The sequence below is a fragment of the Cuculus canorus genome, chromosome 3 (assembly GCF_017976375.1).
Source record: "Cuculus canorus isolate bCucCan1 chromosome 3, bCucCan1.pri, whole genome shotgun sequence".
Classification (NCBI taxonomy): Eukaryota; Metazoa; Chordata; class Aves; order Cuculiformes; family Cuculidae; genus Cuculus; species Cuculus canorus.
In genome coordinates this window covers 68609088-68634632 of record NC_071403.1, presented here as the reverse complement: position 1 = coordinate 68634632, position 25545 = coordinate 68609088, and the positions used below count along the sequence as shown (strand labels likewise).

Sequence of the window (25545 nt, the reverse complement as noted above, 5' to 3'; positions counted from 1 at the left end):
ATCTAAATCTCCCCTGGAGCCACTTAAGTCTATTTCCTCTTATCCTATCCCTTATTACCTGGGAGCAGAGACCAACACCCACCTTGCTACAACGTCCTTTCCAGAACCTGCAGAAAGCAATGAGGTCTCCCCTCAGCCTCCTCTTCCCCAGGCTAAAGAGCCCCAGGGCCCTCACCCATTCCTCACAACCCCTGGGCTCCAGCCCTTTCCTCCCCAGCTCTGTTCCCCTTCTCTGGATGTGCTCCATATGAGGCCACTGAGCAAAATGGACACTGCAGTGCTTGGCTGCATGTTCACAAGGTTCCCCAGCAGCAGAAGACATGAGCTGTCCATCCAGCATTCAGCTCCAGGGTATTTGCCAGGGCTGGGTCTGCTGTTACACATGCCCTTGGCTTCCGAAACACAGCTGCAACCCTCACAAGGAAAGGTGCATCTGCATCACTGCGGAGTCATGCAGATTAAAAATAAAAGCTTTAAAATTACTTTCCAAATTAAAATGATTTAAATTAGCAAAATGAGTTAAGATGCACATTTAGCAAAAATCTTCCAAAGGAAAAAGCATATGAAGGCAGTGAACTAGTGGAAGTCACTTGGTAAGCACTGGGAACCAGCATCTGATTAGGTGCCAAGCCATCTTCCAAGCAGTATCCTTGTCTGCAAGTACAAAAGAACAAACATCTTCTTTTTACTTTGCTTATTTAGCTCAGTTCAATGAGTACTGCTTTCACAGTCAAGAAATCAGTTGGGAATTCAGAAAGTAGGAAAAACAGTTCCTTGCTTTTAAATGCAGAATAAGGTAAACTGATGAGCTCTGTCAGCTTTGTGTTTTTGAAGGGCAAGGTAACCAGAAATTAAGCGAAATATACCCTATCCAGACAAGACTCACTGTATTCAATATGTGTATTTTAAAAGAAAAAACGCATTTTGATGGAATTGCAATACAGCCTCAGCATCAAATAAAACTGCACTTTCAACTGAATTCAAGTTTCCATCCAAAAAAGTGACATTTCAGAATCAGCTGGGAAATATGCAGAGAATTAACCATTTTCTAATGCAGCGTGTAATAAATGGATAAGAAGGAATGCAATTGTTTTGGTTACTTCTTGACACCTGTCAGAAAACTATGAAGTTATCAGCAGAACTCAAGAAATAAATGTGCAAAACAAAACTAAAGATCAATTATTCAAACCAAAGTTTCCTGCCTGCTATTTAAACCACTTTGATTCAGATCGATCCACATGCTGCAGCGTTAATTCTGACGATCGACACACACAACCAACCGCCCTCTGAAGCCATATTTAGGTTAATACAGAATCTATGTAATGCACTTATTGGAGATGAGAGAACTTCTGGGACACACCTAATGGATCTGTTACCCACCTAGGAGGCAGTTCTATTTCTGCCCTAGGCAGCTAAAGGAAATGGAGCAAAGGAAATTCTGGGAGAAGGCAATGGGAAGACCAGAGGCATTGGGTGGTAAAGCCAGCACCTGTCTTGAGCGGGTTACAGCAGAGAAAATAAAACAGTTTCCTTCTTCCAGATGACAGAGACACAGATCCTCTACAGGCAACTTAAAACAGGAGCCTAATTGCAGACCCTATGAGTTGCCAATGGGGCTCTTCATGGACACCGCTCGCTAGGAAGTGCTGCCACCACGGCACTTCCAACTAGCAGGAGCCAAGAGGCAGCACCTAAGTACAAGGTCCTGCCTGTAACCAGAGGAAGGAGTGCTGCAAGGACAAAGCTGGATGGATTTAAAGTCTCTGCACCAGATCTGGTTGTCCAGACCAAGCCAACAAACGCACCCATCCTTTAGGAAGAAACATACAAATTAGAGCCAAACAATCTTTCCTTCAACCTCCTACAAATGTAAGCTGGAAGGAGCTGGGACGATCAGTTTTGTATCCCACAAGATATAAAGGAAATGCACAAACACTTGCAGTAAGTTGGTTATGAACTATTAAACTGTGCTTCAATCAGGCAAAGTTGGTCACTACCATTGCAGGAAGCAGCAAAAGCAGTGTAAAAACTTTTAAATAAAGATTTACGCACTGACAAGAAGCAGAGAAGGTTTCTGTCCAAATGAGGCATGAAGTGATTGATGGTATTTTACACTGGACCTACTCAAGACACCAGAGGAGCTGCCAACACTACCACAACAGGCACATGGAGTGCAAAAGCCATCCAGCAACCACACTGGCACACAGAACGTGGATGAAGTTGAACTTTGGCCAAACAGCTGTTTAATGGGGAGTTTTTTAAAACAAAGGACCAATAATCTACAACCTTTCCGTCTGTACCTCATTAAACACGAAGCAGTAGATCCTATGGTCTTACGCAGGTAAACCCTGCATCTTCGTGTTGCAAGAACCATGTTTGCTAGGACACCATGCAGTCAACAGGGTTTGACCAAAGCTGTCCTGCTGGTCCGACCAGGACCAGAACACTCCAGGAGCACTGCAGTGCTATGCAAAGCCATGCTTGTGCGTGGTATTTTCAGAGATGCTCTCCCATGGCCTTGTCTACACAAACTGGAAGGATTTAACCACACCTCAAAGCACTTCAAAATAAATCTGCACAGAGTGTCAGTGTGTGCGCCATATGCTGTTTCATCTCAGATGGGTTCACCAACAGCTTCAACTTGTCTCTGCACATGCAGGAACTATCCTAAGCACAGCAAGGCAACACCCATGAATTGACCTCTAACCACTACCACGCATGTAACTAAATGAGATTCATATCTGGGTGTAATCTTACCCATTGTAAATTACACACAAACAACCATAAATTGTTTGTAGGTGCAAATGCATTTATGTACATATAAATATACCAACACAAACCACCACTTATGCTCCAAATCTGAAAGCTGCTCTGAGCCACTCAATAAACCTCACAACCAGAGCCAGACACACTTTATATTTTCATATTCATATTCTTTCATAAAGTCGGAAACAAAACCTTAAAATAAATAATTAAAAAAAGGTCGTGATTCATCATCCTGACATCAAATCAGCAGACTGGGATTTCAGTGTATCAGAGCGATGGATATAGACTTGTTTTAAGTATGGTTTAGTTTGCATTATAACAGAGCATTTATTGTTGCCATTGAGATTGTTTCCTTTCCAAAAAAAGGCAACACTTATTTTCCCTTAACTGCCTGATCCAAGTCCAACATAAAAGAAAAATCAGAATCATGGAATGGTTTGTGTTGAAAGGGACCTTAAAGCCCACACACTTCCAACCTCCCTGAGGGACACCTTCCGCTGGATCAGGTTGCTCAAAGCTCCATCCAACCTGGCCTTGAACACCTCCAGATATGGGGCAGTCACCACTTCTCTGGGCAACCTGGCCCAGGGCCTCACCACCATCACAGCAAAACATTTCTGTCTAAGATCGATTTCTGCCCTCTTTCAGCTTAAAACCAACTCCCCCATTCTATCCCTGCACTCTCTAATCAAGAGCCCCTTCCCAGCTCTCCTGGAGCCCCTTTCAGTACTGGAGGCTGCTCTAAGGTCTCCTCACAGCCTTCTCTTCCCCATACTGAACAAGCCCAACTCTCTCAGCCTGTCCTTATATGGGAGGTGCTTCAGCCCTCAGATCATCTTTGTGGTCTCCTCTGGACTCATTCTAATTGCATAAATCGTCCCCCAAAAAATCATGACTAGGGAAGGAACAGGACTGAGGTGTTAGACAACACTGTTTCTTGTTTTTCCTTACTCCCTGTTGGTTGCTAGGTCATCTAATAACATCTTTGATGCAACAGGAATTAAGCCTCTCTTAGGAGCAAAACCCTTCCTAATAAGCCACCAACCACTATACGACCTCTCCATCACTGCTTATCACTCTGTCACAGTTTTGGGCTGCTCAAGCACTATTATCCCGCTGCTCACAACTATAGACCACATCCAGTTCCCACAGCACATTCGTCTGCATTATCGTCCCACTTCCATCTGCTCACATCAGTGTCTACCTGCTCTCCTTGATCCATAACCACCCTCTTGCCCACCTCTCTGCTTTTGATAGGGTGAGATAAAAAAACCTGCTGGTGTCCCCATAAACTCCAATCATATATTCAATAAACGAATACACATTTTCAGTTATGACTCACACATATATTATATATTTCCATCACTGCAGCACACTGAAAAGTATTAATTCTCCTTACAATCCTAGATGGTGGTAAAATGCATGAGTTTTGCAGAGGGTCCAATTCAGCAGGATGCACGTAGAGGTCCGTTAACCACCTAGGATATGCTGTGCAACCTGCATGCTATACACAACTGCTTCCCTTTGCCTGAGGCTAAGAAGGTCGCATCTCTTAACCTTAAAAAAGTCAAACTTTTTTGAAACGACTCCACGGCCACCCTGCATTCCACTAACACTAAGGTATACGGACATGTTAGAGTCTTAAAACCAGTAACCTTTTCAGTAAAACATTTTCTTAATTAAAATCACTGATAAAAAACCTGCATCTCTTCAGCTTTTGTTCACAGACAATGCCAGCAAGCACTGACAGCACGCAAGAACATGCCTATAAGTAGAGTCTGGAACATTTAATTTCGCTGCAACTATTTCAAGGACCCTTCTAACACCCTATAGACAACTAAGAGTCAGCAAGTCACTAACACTAATATGGAAACTCACTGTTTGACCCAGATTTAAACAAGACCTCCTTGGCTTTAGATCTGTGTTGTAAATGATGCTTCATAAGCAGAACTGGTAATCAATTTGGAAAAGAGGAGGAAATGCAAAAGAATAAGTTACCACTTCCATCCATTTCCCTTGCTCCCTCTGTCCCTCCATCATAGTTTTACACCCCTTCTTCAAGCCCACTTATGCAAGCAGTCAAACCAGCACAGCAGAGGAGGTGAAAACCTCTCGCAGAGAGGAATGGACAGAGAATGAGCAGCTGACAGTAGAAAATGTGGGCAAAGACCACGTCAGGGTTGATCTGTGTTAGGATGTGCCCCCACTTTTCAGGTTGCTCGTATCACCTCTTTCTTTGCAGCAAAATTGAAGCAATTCTTTGTGTAATATAAAGGTGCAAGAAGGTGTTTACACGCATGGGGGAATATATTCTTAAAGGTAAAAAACCAACCAGTATCCAACCAGGCGTTTACAGCAACCTTAGATCTGACTGTACCATTCTTGTGAGAATAACAGATGTATATGAAAAATATACATATATGTACAACATATATATACACACACACACACACAGAGAGAGCATATTCTTCATTTTCTTTGTCTCTAGGACAAGAGGAAATGTCCTCAAGTTGTGCCAAGGGAGGTACAGACTGGATATTAGGAAAAACACCTTTACCAGAAGAGTGGTAAAGCCCTGGCAGAGGCTGCCCAGGGCAGTGGCGGAGTCCCTATCCCTGGAGGGGTTCAAAAAGTGCACAGACATGGCCCTGTGGGACATGGTTTAGTCGGCACAGTTGTGTTGGGTTGACGGTTGGATTTCATGAGCTTAGAGGTCTTTTCCAACCTTAATGATTCTATGATTCTAGAATATTTATAAATAGACTGGTTATAAATCATCTATGCAGGCGTGGAAGTCCCTCTCATTTACACTGACTTCTCTTTCACTCAGGATGGAAGCTCATACATGAGTTCCCTGGTTTGAGCCTGTAAATACCGATATGCATAAACAGAGTAATAGGTAAACAATTGTGCGATATGAGACCATAATTCCATAGAGCAAGAAAGCATGAAAGTAACCCCAGGTAATGTAATAGTTTATACATATTCACACAAATAATCTTAGCCCGTGTCCTGACTCTAATATAAGAACACAGTCTTCTAGAGCTTGAAATCTCCCCCTGGAGAAACAGCTTTGTGAGAGCAAATGGAAGAAAACATGCTGTGTAGAAAAGAACGCTTGTAGCTTTGCTTGCTGTTGAAACCAGTCTGATTAATCTTTAAGATCTAGCAGCTTTTCAGATTTTTGCCTTCCTTCCCTCCCTCCTCCCATTTTACTAGCCTTTTTTATCTATGCTTTAAAGTAACAGCACGCCAAGAGCCAAGTTATACCCAGGACTGCACACAAAAATCCCATCAAGCGAAAAAGCAAAAACTCCTTAAAGAGCTCAGAAACCACCAAGTAGCTGGAGATAGAGGACAGGTCAGATGTGGAATACAAAGCAAGGAAGAACTGGCACGTAGGAATCTCAAGGAGACGCCTGAATAGAAGCAACTACAGCCTTTTAGAAACCATGCAATTATAGGTTTTTCAGTTGTCTCCTCAAGCTGGAACCATCAGGGTTCACATCTGCAAGCTTTTCACCGCCAAAGTTAGATCCGAGGTCCTGTAAAACGTGACATTGTTAGGTAACATGTAGATTCTCAAAGCTGAATCATTGAAAAAGCAGCCTAAACATTTGACACAAGCTGCCAGCATCGATAGCTTGCTTCTGCATGCATCAGGGTGGGAATGGAGAACAAGACGACATTCAGAGAAGAAAGATGAATGAACAGAATGCATTTATCAGGAGTCTGTTAGCTGGAGCCAGCGCTGTCTTGTTCTCTGTGACAAATGCCCAGACAAAAGATGGGCAACACTCTTCTTGGAAACCACTTCAAGCCTGAAGCCCTAATTGTGAGACACTGCTCCATCACGTAAGGTTAAGTACCTATAAAAGATGCTGGAGCATGTCCCACACAAGGAGAGGCTGAGGGATTTGGGTTTTTTCAGCCTGGAGAAGAGAACGCTGAAGAGAGACCTTAGAGCAGCCTCTCAGTACTTAAAGAAGGCCTACAATAAAGCTGGGGAGGGGCTCTTGATCAGGAAGCGCAGGGACGGGACAAAAGGGAACAGTTTGAAGCTTAAAGAGGGGAGATTGAGATGAGATTTTAGGAATAAATGTTTTGATGTGAGGGTGGGGAGGCACTGGCTCAGGTCACCCACAGAAGTGGTGTCTGCCCAATCCCTGGAGATGTTTAAGGCCAGGTTGGATGGGGCTTTGAGCAACCAGATGCAGTGGGAGGTGTCCCTGCTCATGGCAGGGGGTTGGAACCAGATGGCATTTAAGGTCCCCTCCAACCCAAATCGTTCTATGGTTCTATAAGTGTTTTCAGGTCTAGCCCTCAAAAAGTGAAGAGCAGTCCACGGCAGCACTGCAGCACACCAGCAGGAAACCGAGGTTATGAGGAACACAAGGAAATAGGTGGAAAAAAGCTCAGTATGAAGCACAGTAGAGATGATTTCAACTAGGAAATAGGTACAGCATGTCAGGAGTGATCTTTCTTTTCACAAGAAGTTACTTGGAAGATGAGGAAAGGCAACTGAGAATCAGACCAGCATTAATCACTGGGGTACTAATCTGGTTTGCCGCATCTCAGGCTTAACTTCACAATGTAGAGGCCAGCTGCCTTTGCTAGTACAAAAATTCCCGCATCAAGGGTATGGATGCAATGCATATGTTCCTCAAACCCCAAGTTTACATAATAAAGAGAATATATATTTGCTTTGATCTCGAGTTGCCCCATAAATTTTTTAACAGCTGTAGAACAGAAATCTTTGGATAGAAAGCAGCAGCAACAATGAAATTTAAGCCAGCTACTCATTCCAGGTTAAGAAAACATATTTCCAACCCATTCCTATTAAAACCAACTTCTTGCAAGGAGAAATGCAAGTGTCATTCACAGCCATTTATTGCAGATTATTCTCTTCAGCGCCCTCTCTTCGAAACACAGGGCGTGAGAGACCATTCAATCTGTTTTGTCATCTTTGTTCCTATTAGTGGAGACAGCACTAAGTTCAGACATTGCGGTCTCTCATTTTATATTTCACTGGAAGGATGTCTCAATCTCTTTTTCCTTCCTCTACAGAGAAACTGTTAAACCAAAAGTATTTAAAAAAAATACTTTCCTACTCTACACCACAAATAGATTGCAGTTTTTAGTTCAAGTGCAAAGGGACAAAGAAACCAAAACCTTTTGATATGCATATATTGAAATAAAAACAGGAAACAGATTAACATCTGGAGAAAAACACTAACCCTTATGCTTTCAATGATACAACTCACAGGAACTTCAGCAGCAGCGCTGTTTCCAGCCCCTTTCCCCCCTCAATTACAGAATTAGTGCTGTAGTACAGCATTGGAAACAGCATGTTCACATGTACCCTGTAAAAGAAAAAAAAGGTTTTTGCTAATCTAGAAAGGCAGTCAGGCTCCAAAGAGTTGAGGCTATCAAATACATATCTATAAAATCTATACGTATCAACATAAGCTAGCAATGTGCGCTTACAGCCCAAAAACCCAACCGTATCCTGGGCTCCACCCAAAGAAGCATGGCCAGGAGGTGAAGGAAGAGGATTCTCTCCACCTACTCTGCTCTCGTGAGACCCCACCTGGAGTCCTGTGCCCAGTTCTGGAATCCCCAACGTAAGAAGGATATAGAACTGTCGGAAAAGGTCCAGAGGAAGCCATGAAGATAATCAGAGGAATGAAGCATTCCTGCTCTGAGGACAGGCTTGAGACAATTGTGGTTATTCAGCCTGGAGAAGAGAAGGCTCTGGGAAGACCTTGGAGCAGCCTTCCAGTACCTGCAGGGGGCTCCAGAAAAATTGGGGAGGGACTTTTTACATGGGCCTGCAGTGACATGACAAGGGGTATGGCTGTAAACTGGAAGGTGTAAAGGAAGAAATTAGGAAGAAATTCTTCATGATGAGGGTGGTGAGGCGCTGGAACAGGTTGCCCAGGGAAGTGGTGGCTGCCCCCACCACCTGGAGGTGTTCAAGGCCAGGTTGGATGAGGCTTTGAGCAGCCTGATGCAGTGGGAGATATCCCTGCCCAAGGCAGAGGGTTGGAACTGGGTGGGCTTTAAGGTCCATTCTGACCCAAACCACAACATAATTCTATAAAACGAAATCAAACAATGAGAATTTTCTTGTTCAAGACTTGCAAAGATCACCGTAACCAAGAAAATGGCCTCACATAAAGGCATTTTATAGGAAGGTTTTTAGAAAACACAATAATAAAATAGATTCAACAGTATTAGTGGGCAGAAAAAAAGGAGAGATAATTGCAGTGCAATAGAACGAGCATGAGAAAGAGCAAGCTAATGGGATATAAAACTGCATACACTGGAGACAGCTTTACAAGTTAGAAAAATGACAGTTAAATAGCAATTATACCACACCAAAAAGTACTGACAAGCTAGAATGAAACTATCATTTTAAAAACGACAGACTTAGTCCTCATGTATGAAGAGTACACAGAGCTGGAGTTAAACAGTAACTTGATAGTTCTATAGTTGTTTGTAGATGACCTAAAACAGAGAGAAGTCATTCGTTGGCCTCGTTCTGCACTATTCGTGCTGCTTTGGACATGGATGGATGTATTTTTCTGGAAGCAGCTATGTCAGTAGATGGGTAACCTGTGTGTGCCCAGCCTCACCTCCCTGTCAGGAGTGGACACTGGCACCACCCTGCTGGCACAGGCCTCTGTAAGCGCTCCCTCAAATCACCTTCAGCCGAACTGTTTGGGCTAGATCAAGCATGAAGTCACATATAACTTAGTGTTATCTCAACCAATTTCATCTGAACAGAATGAGAGTGGTATTAAACAAACAGCCCTGTCAACAGATAGGTGAGGATAGTGACACTGGGAAGAGAGATAACTATTTCCTGCCTAGCACACAGAATTTAAGAGATGGCTGTCTGCTCACGCCTTAAGTGGCACAGGACAGGACTGCTCACAGATGCCAGAGAAAAAAAAAAAAACAAAAAAAAAAGGAAAAAAGTTACTTTATAAAGTAGGACATTTGCTCACTATGAACTGAACTAAAAAGAGTAGCTCACTTCACAAAGGCTACCTTGCCTCCAGGTATGGGACATCAAGCATGTAGAAAACTGCAGTGGACATAGCTGAGGAGGCAGCTTGTCCAGACTAATGGGCCATTACTAATTTAACATGCCTAGACCTCTCCTTAAGTGGAAAAGATGGGACACAAAAGACATCCCAATGCCTGAAGCACACATTGAGGGTATCTGCAAGTACAACTTGAGGAGCTATTGAAGTCTGCCCTGTTCTCACAGGCTTTCCTCACCATCCAGGGCTGCCCTTGTGCCAGTGACAGGGCAAACTTCTGTCGTGACCGCTACAGTCTTTCACTGATTACACTGGATTTTAACTCAATTTAGTCTCTATATTGTGTTTTGTAACTCATAAGTAAACCTTATTTTATAGCTGCTTATATTCCGAGGTACAAATCAGCACAGCTACGCTGTTACTGCCAATCAGAGCCCAGCTCCAAGCAATACTTCATAACATACACCCATATTTTCAGAATTACGGGGTGCATGCACTGCTGCAGCTCTTTAGAAAGAGAATCACTCAACTCACAATTTCAACAGCTACCACATGAAAAGCCAATTAAACAACCGGCTTCTAACCCTCCCTTTGGCTAGCCCTCATGTTAGACCCAGTGAGTGCAGTTTGTCTTTAAAAACTATTAGGAGTTGGACTCAATCCTTGTGGGCCCCTTCTGAGTCAGGACGTTCTATGATTCTGTTTTTAAGAACTATAAAGACTTTAAAAGGTCCACCTTTCACAGATAAGGAGAGAGAAAGAATGAGGGACAGAATGAAGAGCACAAGGATGTGTCTACATGAAAACTGTTTAATTTCCCCATCTGCACACAGCACAGACCTGTGGAGGCTGGACGGCACCTCTCAAGCTTGTCAGGTCTAAGCTCCTTGCACATGCAATTTTCCAATGGAAGCTCCTCTAAAAATAAGTGCACCGGCACACAATGATCCAGCTGGATTCAGGTTGGTGCTAGGGTAATGACTAGACTAGAGACACATCCTCTTACAAAGACACCATCTCAGAGTTGCAACACAGAGATGCCCAGTGGCTTCAGAAACATGAGAGAACATTGCTAGACCCCTTTTGCTAAATGGCTGACTAAGGCCAGAATAGTTAAGAAAAAGATCACCAACGGGAGTGGGGAAAACAGTCAAGGGAGACTCAAGATGCAGGAACAAGCAGAAACACTATTTGCAGTTTCTGGGAGCAACAGATATGGTCCAAGACTCTCCTCATGGGGTGGATGTACAGAGAACTCATACCCAGCACATCCAAATGAATGCAGGAGAGTTTAAGAGGTTTGCCCAAGTAATGTCCCCATACAATTGCACCTAGATTCATAGAATGGTTTGGGTTGGAACGGACCTTAAAGCTCATCCAGTTCCACCGACCGTGCCATGGGCAGGGACACTTTCTGCTGGATCAGGCTGCTCATCGCTTCATCCAGCTTGGTATCAGACACCTTCAGGAAGGACCTCGGAAGTCATAACCCCACCCTTTGATATTTAAGAAAGAAAAATCCCATTTACAGACAAAATGTATTGACAACAGTGCAATGGCAGCATGGCCCTAAGCCTGCAGCATTTTCTCAGAAGTAATCCTAATTAGAAGAAAACTGAAGGATCATCCTCATTATTCAGTTATTTGCAGGATATTTAACACGTGCTGTTATTTCCAAGAGTGTGCAAGGTAAAGAAGTGTTTCAATCCCAACATTTTGCAGGTCTTTCTCTGTAAGAGACAGAGAACATAAAAAGCAGACCTAGGAAGGAGCACCCAGGAGGACACTATGAGCAGATTCCTACCATGACGGGCCAGTGGGGAAGGCTGCAAGTAGTAAATTGTTTCACCAAATAATTGGAGGAAGGACCAATATCTCCTTTGGAAGGTTGACAGTAGAAGTCTGCCAAAAGCAAAAACAATGGAAAACTAATTATTCTTTATGTATGAAAAGACCTAGAACTCGGTGATCTCCTGTTAATTAGAAAAGATCCTCAGTATAGTTCCAGTTCAGTTCTCGTGGAAGCCAGAGAGCACTCCTACCACCTGTAACATTACTTACAGCTTGTTTTAAGGTCTTACCCCTTAAAGGCACTGACATTTAATGAAAATTACAGGTATTCACTACTAGTTCTATTTCATATTCAAATATCTGAGCTCACATAAAATATCCAAGGAATTCTTCATCAAATAATTCTGGTTTAATAGTTCTGAAAACCACTGAAAAGTAGCAAACTAACTATACTTTATTAGTTTAAAGGAGCTCCTGGAAGGCAGCTTTGCGGGAGTTTAAAGAGGTGGTGGTTCATTCCTGTTTTAGCTGGTCATTCACAGCTTAATAAGCAGAAAGCAGCTCTGACATGCAAGGAGCAGTACACACAAGGTCTGCAGCAGTCACAATTTATCTTTTCTTCCCCCCTTCTACTCCCATGTAACTTTTGCCTTTTGTGAGTGAGAGAAGACAACTAAGGCTTCTCCAGCCTACCTTTCCCACAGCATTTTGCAAAAAACGGGACAGACAGATGTTCAAGATAAATCAGGATCTGTGGGCACCCTGCTGCATCTGCAGGATCCACAGCATTTCACGAAGAGCTCTCTCCTCACAACGTACACAAGCCATCTATCAAGGCATCCACAAAACCCTGGATGGGCAGACATCTGAAGCAGAAACATTAAAGCCCACCCAGTTCCACCCCCAACCCCCTCCTCACCCACCATGGGCAGGGGACACCTCCTACTGGATCAGGTTGCTCAAAGCCCCATCCAACCTGGCCTTCAACACCTCCAGGGATGGGGCAGCGATCACTTCTCTGGGGAACCTGGGCCAGTGCCTTTCCACCCTCACAGGAAAATATTTCCTCCTAATATCTCATCTGAATCTCCCCTCTTTCAGCTTCAAACCGTTTCCCCTCATCCTGTTCCTGCACTCCCTGATACGGATTCCCTCCTCAGCTTAATATCCCAACTACAAGAATGTGCCAACAGTCTTTACTGCCAGCACTGGGCAGCAGCAACTCTTTTACAGAAAAGGAGAAGCTGAGGAGATAGCCACGATTGCCTCATGGTCACTGGCTTCCTTCTGCCCACCAGCTCACTAGGAAATACTAGTAAATTATGAGGTGTTCAAGGGAAGGTTGGATTGGGCTTTGAGCAACTTGATCCAGAAGAAGGTGTCCCTGCCCATGGCAGGGGGTTGGAACTGAATGAGCTTTAAGGTCCTTTCCAACCCAAACAATTCCATGATTCTGTGATTCTATGAATATCTTGTGGCTTGAACCTGCCTTGTAGACAAATAACATCTGGGAGCGCCCTACAGCAAGTCCGTGGATACCTTAGGGGTATGAGATCCTGTTTCTCCCCCCAGAAGCTTTCCTTTTACACTGAATTTAAAGAGACTGGAGTGAGCTTCACATTCTAGCAAGAAGGCCTCAATACCATACCTGCATTTCAGTTTTCACCCTGGGTTGCTGGCTAGACTGTAAAACAATTTTAAAATGGCAGCTTTTACAGCTTTATAAATCTCGAATGATGCATCATACGTTCTGGATGCATAAAAGGGTTATGGAAACACAGTTTGCATTTTAAAATGCTTTGGTGAACACAAATGAATTATTTTTATTAAGTGAATTGAACCTTATTGTGTCCTCCACTGAAAGATTTCAGTATTAGTGAATCTCTTCCCTCGTTGTTCTTTTTTTTTTCCACCTTATGTCAGGAGAGGAAAACATGCATTTCTGCATTTACAGCTCCCAAATGGCTTCTCAGGTTTGAATTAAATAGTCTGTGATCTGAACTATCTGAATATACTGAAATGAAGAAAATATCCTCTATGCACACGCAGAAGAAGCTACTTCTGCTGGTTCACTGCTTCATCAGATTCTGGTTCCGCTCTTTCAACCAAGAGTGACCACCATTACTTCATTGGTTGGACTTTACTGGAGATACAGGCAGTAAAAATACACTGCCTAGGTTCCACTGAAGTACAATACAAGAAACATAGGCATTACATCAGACGGCTTAGGCTTAAGAAAAAGAAATTTATATGTTTTAACCTATTAAAATAGAAAATATTTAACAAAAAGCAAATTTTGAATCCAGGTTATAAACTAAAGTTTGTTAGAGAGAACGTAATGGCAATGAGAGGGTTGAGATGCTTTGCTGCCGGCTTTATTAACTAACTTAGCCAAAAACCAGCTTTGATTCTTATCAAAGATACAGATGCATCCATTTGCTATTAAACAGACCTGTTTTCCACAGACTAGATGTTTCCTCCAGGCTGCAGATAAGCAGCGAATCTGGCCTGCTAGCATCCTGAAGCATCCAAGTACAGGAATTTTAACACCTTCCTGGAGCAGTATTTAAACTGATCATCAGAATAAACAAACACAACCTGAATGGACCGTCCCCACGGGCAGTCAGCTCTCTGAAAGCCCAGACTATCTCTTGTTTGCATACCTGTGCCCTGCTTAACGATGGGACCCCGTCAGACCCCGTCTCCAGTGAATCTCTCCAACTGCAACCCCTGCCACTGCAACCTTCATCTGAAGTATTTTATCAGCAATTTATACCCAAACTTAACCCAGCTAAGACCCCCCCACCAAAAAGAACGGAATCTCTGTTTTCCAGTTCTACACAGTTAGGGGTGGGGGAGAGGCGGGAAGAGAAGATAACACCTACATGAGTTACATGTTCCAAACCCAAGGCTCTATGGAGGAAGGGGAGGTTGAAAGGAGAGAAAGAGGGATGATCTTTCCATAGCACCACAATGCCAAAGGAAAGCGCCACGTTTAATGTGATCAAGTTCTACACCACAGACATATGGAAACAATTTCAGTCAATAAACAACCCCCACAAGAAGACAGCAGAGGAACAGTAAAATCAGATACTGACTTAGCTAGCAGGCAGGAAAGCCGCCAGCTGAACTCCGAGGCTTACTTTATCAGAAATATTTGTCCAACAAAATGCGACACATTTTTGCCTTGCGACATACTTGCCTTGGACTTCCAGTGCCACAGCTCAGATCACAAGCAGACAGAATGGCATATCTCCTTCCACAGTGTCTTTTCAAGGATCCTGTGCCCCAGTCCTCTCCTCTCTCATTCCCTTTCCAAATCTTTTCTCAAAGCCTATCACTATGGCAGATTTCCTACTCGATAGACAAAAAAGAAGCAGACTTCCCAAACTTCACACACTCACCTGATCTCTTTGCATTTTATCTGCCTGGAATTCACAGGTTTCAAAACAGGGACTTTCTCAAGGATCAAATCCTTCAAAAACCCCTATCTTAACAACCCAAACCACATCACACTTCTTACCGACAACGTGTCGCGGTTTAACCCCAATCGCAACTAAACACCACACAGCCACTCACTCACCCACAGTGGGATTATGGAGAGAATTGGAAGGGTAAGAGTGCATGAACTAGTGGGTTGAGATAAAGACAGTTTAATAGCAAAAGCTGCATATATAAGCAAAGCAAAACAAGGAATTGATTCACCATTTCACAGTGGCAGGCAGGTGCCCAGCCATCTCTAGGAAAGCAGGGTTCTATCACATGTAACGGTCACTTGGGAAGACAAATGTAATCACTCTCAAGAATTCTCTCCCTGGCTCCCTTCTTCCCCCAGCTTTATACACTGAGCATGACATCCTATGGTATGGAATATTCTGTGTATTCGGTTGGGGTCAGTTGTCACAGACATGTTGCCTCCCAGCTTCTTCTGCACCCCAGTCATGTCTCCTCCCAGCTTCTCGTGTACCCCAGCCTTCTTGCTGGTGGGGCTAGAAATAGCAAAGGTCTCGATGCTGTGCAAGCACTGCTCAGCGATAACCAAAATACCTCTGTGTTATCTATGCTTTCCAGCAAAAATCCAAACCTCGTTCCATACTAACCACTGTAAGAAAAGCATATATCCCTGTGTACTGGAAGGTGTCCCTGTCCATGGCAGGAAGGTTGGAACTGGATGATCCTTAAGGTCCCTTCCAATCCAAACCTTTCTATGATTCTTTCCCAGCCCAAACCAGCACACTGTGGTATTTAAATGAGGTTTGATTTCAAGATCCCATGTCACATGGTGTCCTAAAAAGCAACAGGAGAAATATTACCTCTCCAAGAGAGCCGCTCGTGCACTGCTGCTTACAGCTGCAACACAGAGTAAAAGCTAAATCAGTTTGGGATAGGAAAAGGGAAATTCAGGGGAAGAGCCAGCAAGCAAAGGCAGCTGCATTCTTAACAAAGAGTAAGAAGGCACATAGCTATGAATAAAACAATTTACTTGAGTGTGACAGAGGAACGATGCCAGTATTTATCAGAATTATGCCTATGAAATGAACTGAAGGATAATTCACAGGCGCCTTCAGAAGCAGCCACTTGCAAAGGTTAGGAAGGTCTTCACTTCCACCATGCTATGCAGCCTGCCAGCAGACACACCACACAGCCCCTCTGAAGCATTCCAGTTTTATACTATCAGACATTCAGGAACAAAAAGTTTTGGGATCTTTCTCTTACTAACCAAAGTGCAAGATTCAATACGCACAAGACACAAAAAATATGATAATAAAATTTTAGAAACTTCCTAGTGGCAGGGAGAACCAGAATTACCGTGAACAGTTCTCCATTAGACTGGGGCAACATGCTTTGATCACACAAAGCACCTTCTAATTTATTAATAATAAAAGAAGATTTAAGACTGAAACATTCAAAACTGGCCTACAAAACATGCACCAAAAGCAGGATTTTTGCTATCTTGTACGGTGAGGGGCTTTGCTTTCTTTAGTGAAGGGCCCTCCAAAAAAAGACGACAAAACCCCAGGCCAGGCGAACGTTCATGTTATGCTAATGTTCAAAATGGGATGGAACCAACTGGAGAGCTGCAAGGCGGTCAGCTGGCACCAGGCAAACCAACAGAGAAAAAAACAAATTCCCAGTAAAGAATTCAACAGCAGGGACATGAGTAGTGGCAGTCAGCATGTTTTAATAGCAAATGTCTTAATAAAGGACTAACTTTTTTCTTTGTGATTACAAATGTGGTTGAAGAGAAGAAAGTCTGCACTTTGGTTTGGAAAGAGCATACTTTGGTTCTAGTGGAAATGCACATCAGCTCTCCATATCGACTGATACTCTGAGAGCTGTCAGTTAGCCAGTTCTTAATCTACTTCCTGGGATTGCATCATGCTAATTTTTTGTCACTAAATTTAAGGTCTGATGCAGTTCCACATTTTTATCACTGCAGATAAAAATCTGTGACTGACACTAGGACTACAGGAACACTGTTATGAGGACAGGGCAGCAAAAGAAAGAAGTCTGAATAACTACCTTAAGTGAGCTCAGGAAAGCAAAATGCATCTAAATAGAAAGGCACATGTATAATCTCAGAAATGCAGACTGTAACTGCTAAATGGCAAACGTGACTAGAAAGGATCTCAGTGCCAGAGCAGCGAGGCTCATGAACAGGATTTCCCTAAGCAAAAGGGCTACTGCGAACCTTGTAAACGGCCATCAAACCTCGGCATTCAGTACAGATCAGACGCAGGCTGAAGCACTCACCATTTTTGGTTTCCACAATGTTAAAAATAAACGGAGACCATGAAGAATCACCGGATGATCTGAGTGCTGGAGAAAATGCCTCAGAGTCAGACTTAAAAGCTCAACTCTGTTTCCTTATCAATTGAGTAACTTGATTACAGAGTTTAAGTACCTCCATGGCAAGAGAGCAGCGGGTACTAAAGGGCTCTAATCTTGTCAGGAAAGTCGTAACAAGAACCAGCGGCAGAACTTATACAAATTCAAATGAGAAATCAGCCACTTATTTTTAACAGTGAGATGGCACAAACTACCAAGCAAAGTGATGAGTCTGAAATTACAAGTGATGGACACTCAAGACTGGAAAGCTTTCAAATTGTTTTTAGCCAAACATCAGTTACTGGTTTCAGTTTCAGAGCAGATGATTAAAATTTAAAGGCTTTGTGATACAAAGCATATAAAATATATCAGAGGAGGCGATTTAATTCTCTGTTCTCGCCTTAAATTTTATGAATCTCCAATATCTTGACATCATTCAACTTCTATGGGTGAGAAAAATAGAGAGGAGTAAGTTTCAAGTTCAGCAAGTTTCCTCTTTTTAGACTGCTGTACTTACCACAAAACAGTATTGCTCCATCAAACAGACAGAGCCCCCATGAAACGCAAACAGGCAAGAGACCGACTATGTCTGGAAACCATGCATCATGCAACTTTGTTGAGAAAACTGTGATCAAGTACTTACTTCTCCCACCTGCAGCATGAAAAATCAGTATTAGCTGAAATAACTAGTTCTTATTCAGTGTAAATACACCACTGACATTCACGTTTATACTGCTGAGAGCAGCAGCACGCACCATCATCCAGCCAAGAATCTTCAAATACTTTAGAAACGTGAAAGCATCTCAACAGCCCTCAAAGGATTATTTTCATATTACACACTGGAATACAAGCGAGTCAAGAAGTTTGCCCTGGGTCATAAAGCAAGACCTATGGCAGAGCCCAGAAATGAGAGCCCAGTGAGATCTCACTGCTATGAGGAGCTTCCCTTCTCAACATTCAAGCACTACTGATGTGTCAGAGCTGCTGCATACCCAGTTGCTTCAACTCCCAAACCCGGCAGTTAACTCACAAAGAGATTCCTAGTGAAAGCTGACATTGTTATCAGAGAATCTGATCATGGCAGAGAAACGCTCCAAAATAAAGGTCAGAATAAATATCTAAGTAGAGACAGTGCTTGTATTTTATGAACTAACCAAATGCTTTCTGCTTCCATTAGTATTACAATACCACTGGAAGAACAAAAAGCAGATTCAGTGCTTGCTTCAGAGCTCATAAGAAATGGGCAGCTCAAAATGCAGGAAATGACGATATGCTGCACTTCCCAATTGATAGGGCACAGGCTTATCAGAAGAATGAAACTGGCTGTTCACAAAGCTTGCTGAAAGAGCAGCCTACAGTACAAATTCAGTAGCAGGAACTGTTTTACTGCTGAACTTAACATTCAATAGGATTTTTTTTTTTAAGAAAGTGAAAAGATAATAAGGCTTCTTAAATATTAAGTTCAAAAGTCAGGAGAAAACCAGGAACTCAGAGCAACTGAGACTCAGCTGGGGGTAGAACCATACACAATTAACATATTTCATAAACTGGTTCCGTAGCTCAATATTAGGACCTAATCTACCAACACAGCAGTGAATGGGGTTCACACAGATCTAATGCAGCTTAAATAGATGTCATGTACGTATGGAGAACAAAAGCGTGCCACCTCCATGCATGAAGCATGTAATAAATTCTTCTACTCAACAACCCTTATAAAATCTGTTTCCTCTGGCTGTGAGAAACTCAGAGATCCGGAAACAACACCTCACCCATCAGGCACTGGAAGAGGGGTAGAAGGACTTGCCAACGTACCATGGGCATACAACACAAAATCAGGTTTCCATCAAGCCACATCACAGAAGTCATTTTGGTGCATAGAACCTGATGGAGAGCCACGGATTAGTGCTAAGTTCCACGCTAGTAATTGCACTGGAATCAACATGAAAAGATGAGGTAAACATACAGAGAGGAACTGTGGAGGAGGAAGAGTTAACTGAACTTCCAGACCCTCTGGTTGGCTGTAAGGAAAGATAAAGCAGAATACACTTTGTTTGCAACTACAGTAGCTCCCAGTTTTCAGAGCAGCCTTTAACTCCAAACTCTGCATGCAGTTTTGATTACGAACTGGCAAATGGAAATCTGCACAGAGTCAGGTAAAACAACCAGGTATAGATTATTTTTTCAATTCCTAAAAAGCACAGCAGAACAATACCTGTTCATCCCCTTGATGTCTACATTAACAGGGTGCTGAATCAAAACAAATAAACGTGCGTGTGCATTTCTGAGATAGATTTGAAGTCCAACACAGAAAAATGCCTACTAAACAAAGCAGAAGAAACGCTATGCAAGAAAAAGGGGCATCCCTTACAGTTTTGTGAGAAAGTTTACCCCAGGAGTGCTTTTGGCCAGAGAGGCGGAATTCTAATGGAATAAAAGCTATAAAAATAACTGAATAAATAAGGCTGTCAAGTGTCAAACCACAGAAGTCAACAGAACGTGGGAAATGCTCCCATTTCCATCAAAAAAACTCATTGACTTAGGTATTCTTATCAAGCACATCAGATGATCAGTCAATAAATTCCTTATATGGTTTATATATATTAAAATCTATCAGCAATGTAAAAGTGCAGTAGATAGAGAATAGAGCCATATTCAGTTGCCACTGACTCAATATGTGACCCTGAGTGAGTCTCTCAGCCCTTACCATCAGTTTCTCTATTTGTAAAGCAGCAAAACCTCTGTAAAGTACTTGAAGACTTACAAATGAAGGTACAAAGCATTATTTTATCACAGAGTAGTAAAGGAGGACAGTGGCTCGGCCATAAGGAATCAAACAAGAAACATCAGAGCTATACTCCCCTCGCACACCACACAAGTTATGGCTATAAATCAATCACTTCTGATTAGGTTAGGCTTTACAATGCAGTAATTGTGATAGCTGCAGTTTTATAACTGTAAAACCAGCACTTTGCTCACTTGCACATTATGTGGGAAGCCTGCACATAATGTGCAGTTGGTAAACCTAACTGCAACAGCAATGAACAGATGCATCCCAAACAATATACTTTTTAAGGTTATCTATCATACGAGCTTCTCCACGTGCTTTCACAGTCACAGGATCACCCTGTTCAAGCGCCCGGTCAAGTGGGAGGAGAGGAGAAGGAAGTCAAACAATACCGTGTTTCTAAAGGAAGACCAGATTTCAAGCAAGTATATCTCTTTTTAACAGGCATAACACAAAAATAAATGTTTCACACAGTTACAAGATGAAATTTTCAGCTGGCCAGCAACTACAAAGCTGATTCTCTACTTCTTGCTGTTGACCACATGACTCCCTCAACACATAAGAACATTTTCTGTGCCAACTTGCAATGAAGACCATGTAGTTAATAGTTTGCAACCTCCTTTCCCCCAGAAGATCTTCAGAGTTGAGTAATAAAATTCCTCACATGATTTCAATGAGAGGGTTCACTTGTCAGCTGCTGTTTCAAGATCGTATCAGATGTCAAGGAGGTGCTGTGCAGACGAAGTTCCCGACCCCGTGTTTTCAAGACTTGACTGAAAATGAAAAAACTTAAAGCTCTAAAAGTTTGAAACTAGAAGAAAGAAAAATAATCTCTAGGCTTTTTTTAAATGTGGAAGTTAGCCAGTTAGTGAGAGGAGAAGAAAAACTCTGCCTAAAGCCCTGACAAATCCTAGAGATCACAGACTGACGACTAGTTCTGCCACGCTCCACACAGGAATCTGTGCAAGTTATTCCCTCTGCACCTTGGTTTGCCACCTGTGAGATGAAAAACAATGCTTTCTTTTCATATCCTGTTATTCTTACTTGTATTGTTCCCCAAATTAAGAGCATTTGTCAAAGGCTTATCTTTAGGCATTAACATTGGAAACTGTATTCACAGCTAACATACAATCCCTTCACACGACTGAGTGTTCAGATATGAACTCTTAGTATAACCCAGTCATGCTAATTTTATACATGTCAGAAGGAAGCTTCAGTCAATATAGGAATATGACAATGCTAAAATACACTTCAGTGATAATCTGATGCATAAAATCAGCTTTAGTGACACGAGTTAAGCTCTCAAAATTTCAAATTCTCCTCATTATGTCCTAAAAATCCAGCCATAATCATGACACTGGTCTCACTTCATTGATAACCCACAAGATAATACCAAGTCAAATCCCATGAAGGATCCAATGCCTGCTCCATTAAAATCAGTATAAAATGAAATCAACTCTAGTGACTTTACAAGAAGTGTCAAAGCTGCATAAAGTTATAGGTAGAGAAATGAATGCATGGGGTTTCGCAGTAAAATTCTTAAGCTGACAGCATCCCTTCAAGTGTTTGACTCCAAATCCTGAACTTTGCAGCAGATGAAAAACAGATCCCAACACTGAAACACATAATTCTGTCCCTAAAAGCTCTACACAGAAATCACTGTAAAGCATCAAGTTGCTTTCCTCAGCTTAAAATGTGCTGTCATTTCATGCAAAATGGTTTATTCTCAAACAACCAAACAGCTTTGGAGATCCTTTTATGAAAGTGAAAGCGCAGCGTTATGCCTTTCTTGTGTTTCAGTTTCATTAATTCTTCCAACTCCTCTCCTGAACATCATATCCTAGACCCAAATTTTACCACTGCCCCACCAGCATCCAACAAAAAGAGAACAGTCCCCAAACTTAGTGACAGAAACAATTCTTTAAATTCTTTAAATGAATACATTTTGTTCAAAATAAAATAAAAATAGTTTAAAAAGTGAAAGTCAGAACCCTATTGGTTTCTCAGCTCCAGATACCAATGAAAAAAACATAACCAACACTTCCATGAACTTACTGTTTGTCACTATAAAGTAAACATTTCCTAGTAATTTAATTTTCAAAACACTAGACAGACATGAACTTTTAAGATCCCTTTGAAAGAGATCAGTAAGACTCAGAGAGAAGCTGCCTTACAAGTAAGCTTTCTGCAGCTGACACTGGGTACTAATTCTGTGGAATTATCAGATTCACACAGAGATGCACGTTTTCTAGAGAGGTAAAAAACAAGAAAGCAATTGCTCAGTAAAGTAGTTCTAGAGATAAGCATACCTCAACCACACCACAGCGGACTTTCTTCAAGATTTCCTTACCCCTCTTCAAAAATCCTGCAGTTTCACCTATGGGACCATTCCTACCACACAGCTGGCAGTCTGCAAACCACAATGTCGTCTAGACCTGCTCTGAACAGTCGGATGACACAGGAGTAAAAATGCTGATGCCTGTTCTGGTGCTAAAGAACAAGAGGAGGAAGAACAGACAGCGCTGAGTAAAACCCAAATTCCTTGTTCCCAGCCTCCCACCCAGGCTCGTCAGACAATTGTGTCAACCATACAGAAAAAGTTGAGGTTAAGGAAGAATCCTCACGTAAGGGAAAAGAGCGTTCCCTGACTCCACTCTTCAGATGCAGCATCAAACCCTGCTCTTTCACTGAGCCCACTGCTCCCAGAACATGCAGACAACAAATGCATCCCTGCACAGATAACATATTCCACCCCTTTCTCACTTCTCCCCTACTTCCCTCCCCCATCCAAATCTCGGAGATGTTTTCATAGCAGTTTGGAAGAAAAATGGCAAAAAGGGAGATGCAAAACACAGAAATAAATTAAGTTTGTTCTCTGCTGTTGACAGATTTGGCCCTAGGATGATGGGATAGGAAAAAAAACGTTCAGAGTGATAAATCCATATATACCCACTCCAAACTACACGCGACATCCCAAGGGACACGGTATAATGGTAAATAAATATAGATGCAGTTCCTACTAATGAGGCAGGGTACAGCAAGGCCAAAGAAAATGCAATCATCTTGGGGAAGAAAAACTGCACAGGACTCCTCTCCCATCCATAGAGCAAATCAAATGCACCATCCCAGGAAGGAAACAGAGCCCATACCTGATGAGCCCTGCATAAATGATCTAGTCATATCACAGGACGCAAGCAGCCGCTTCAGGGTTCTCACAGTCCTCAAATCCTCTGCAGAACACAACCCTCCTTTCCAATACGATATATTTTACACGGCATCATTCACATAAATCGTGGGGTTTTTTCCTTTTCCTCCAACCACATCAATCCGAAGCAGGGACACATCGCTAGCATCTATCAGACACATGCCCTGCCTATCGGTTCAATACTTTCCTCCCTACAAAGTTCAAATCCTTCCAGCTTTTGTTCATGCACATTTCATACTTAAAAGCCACTTATCTTTAGTCCCAGGGTTACCTGAGCAGCAGAACAACCGCAAGATACACCCGACAAAACACAAACATCGACAAAACACAAACATGCTTACAGTCTTCATTTCCTCTTCCTTCTTCCCTTCCCACCCGCCCCAAAAAATCGGGTTTTTTTGTCCTTAACACTGAAGGAACAAAAATAACAGCTCACACGGACAAAGCTTTTTCAGACCTACTGCAAAAGAAAAGCCGTTTACGGAAGAAGCGCTCTGCAAACATACCGAGACGCTCTCACAACTGAAAAACCCATCAGACCGATGGAGGTTGGAAAACTCGGCTCGGTCTGCCTCGCGTGGGTGTTTCTGCACCTCAAACCGCTCGCCTCTTCTTGTTTTAACCCCGAGCCACAGGAAAACAGTTGAGCGGCATTCCCTGCCGCTTCCTCCAGCCGGTCCTGGGGTCAAACACGCTGTTCTTCCGAAAAAAATAGATGCCAGCACGGATACAAAAGCCTTTCCTTCCCCGTCTCTTCCCGAGAAGTACGAAGCAAACAAGGCTATGACACCCCACCCAAGCTCTCCTCGCACATTTTGGGAATGACTTCCCTCCGGGTCCTCCTCCTCCCCCCAACCCGTTCGCAAACTCTCCAGCAACACACCCTTTCCATGCTTTTCCCTCCCCCAAACCCCTCTTTCCAAGCCCTCGGAGCTGCGATACATCTGTCGCTCCCGGTCGCACACCCTCCCAGCAGCGGGGTTTGGGGCATTCTTGTTCCCCGTTTCCCACCGGCATAAAGGGCTCCCGAGAAAGGAGCCCCCGGACGATACCGAAAATGTACTTCTCATATCACAGAGACCTCGCAAACCCTCAGTCCCACACAGCCGGGGCAGAGCTCCATCCTTGCAGGGTTGGAGTCTTCATCCTCGCAGGGCTGGAATCTCTTCTCCCGAGGACAGGGAGAGGGACCTCACCCGCGCTGGGGCTCAACCCCAAACTCAGCGGCGAACAAACCCGAAACACCCCAAAAAACAACATCCACCCGCCCAAGAAACTCAGCCATCATGGGTGCTTCCACACCAACCCCCCCCCAGCCTACCAGGAGAAGAGTGGGAAAAAAACAGGATAAATAAACCCCAGGAAGAGCGATGGAGGGGTCTTCTTCTAATCCCAGCGGCTGCCCTGCCCTCCCGCAGCAGCCTCCCAGGGACACCCTTCCTCCTCTCCCGCTCCGGGAATCCGAGAAGCCACTCAAAGCCAGCCCCTAAAACTCTACAGAGCGCGTATCCCGGGTGAGGGGCTGCCCCTGCCACCCCCCAGGGCCAAACTAAGGGGCTGCGCCTCGCCCAGCCCTTACTCCCCGAGCGGAGGAGCTGCTCCCTGCCCGCTACCCCGGTCCAAGCGGAGGGGCTGCCTCTTGCCCACCTCTACCCGAACGGAAGGGGCTGCCCTTTGATCACTCCGAGCTGAGCGGCTGCCCCCCTGCCCACCTATCCGAGCCCAAACGGAGAGGCTGTTGCCCACCCAGCCACCCCAGTCCAGGACGAGGGGCTGCCCCCCTTCCCCGTTCCAAACCGAGGACTCGCCCCTGCCCACCCTGATCAGGACTGAGGGGCTCCCTCCTGATCTCTCCCAGTCCGAATTGAAGTGCTGCCCCTGCCCACCCATCCCACCCCTCGAAGATGGCCTGCCCCCCTACCCCGTTCCAAACTGAGGGGCTGCCCCTGCCTGAACCGAGAGGCTGCCCCTTGACTACTCCAGGCTAAAGGGCTGCCCCATGCCCACCCCTGTTCCAAATTCAAGGGCTGCCTCTGCCCACGCATTCCAGCTGGAGAAGAGGGGTTGCCCCTGCCCCCCTACCCCATTCCAAACTGAAGAGCTGCCCCTTGCCCAGC

General features: G+C 43.7%; 1 protein-coding gene across 20 annotated transcripts in view; it reads right to left on the bottom strand.

The window, feature by feature from the left end:
- Positions 1-25545, bottom strand: part of HMBOX1 (homeobox containing 1) — a 145289-nt gene that overhangs the window by 118730 nt on the left and 1014 nt on the right. Inside the window, exon 2 of one of the 20 annotated variants that reach the window (XM_054061911.1) lies at positions 11623-11720. The exons of 17 other annotated variants lie outside the window; for them this stretch is intronic. The gene's annotated coding sequence lies outside the window, so the exon portion shown is untranslated. Of the gene's footprint in view, positions 1-11622; positions 11721-23934; positions 24244-24749; positions 25145-25545 lie in introns of those variants that run through there. 2 more of the 20 variants (XM_054061912.1, XM_054061909.1) reach the window with 2 other exon arrangements.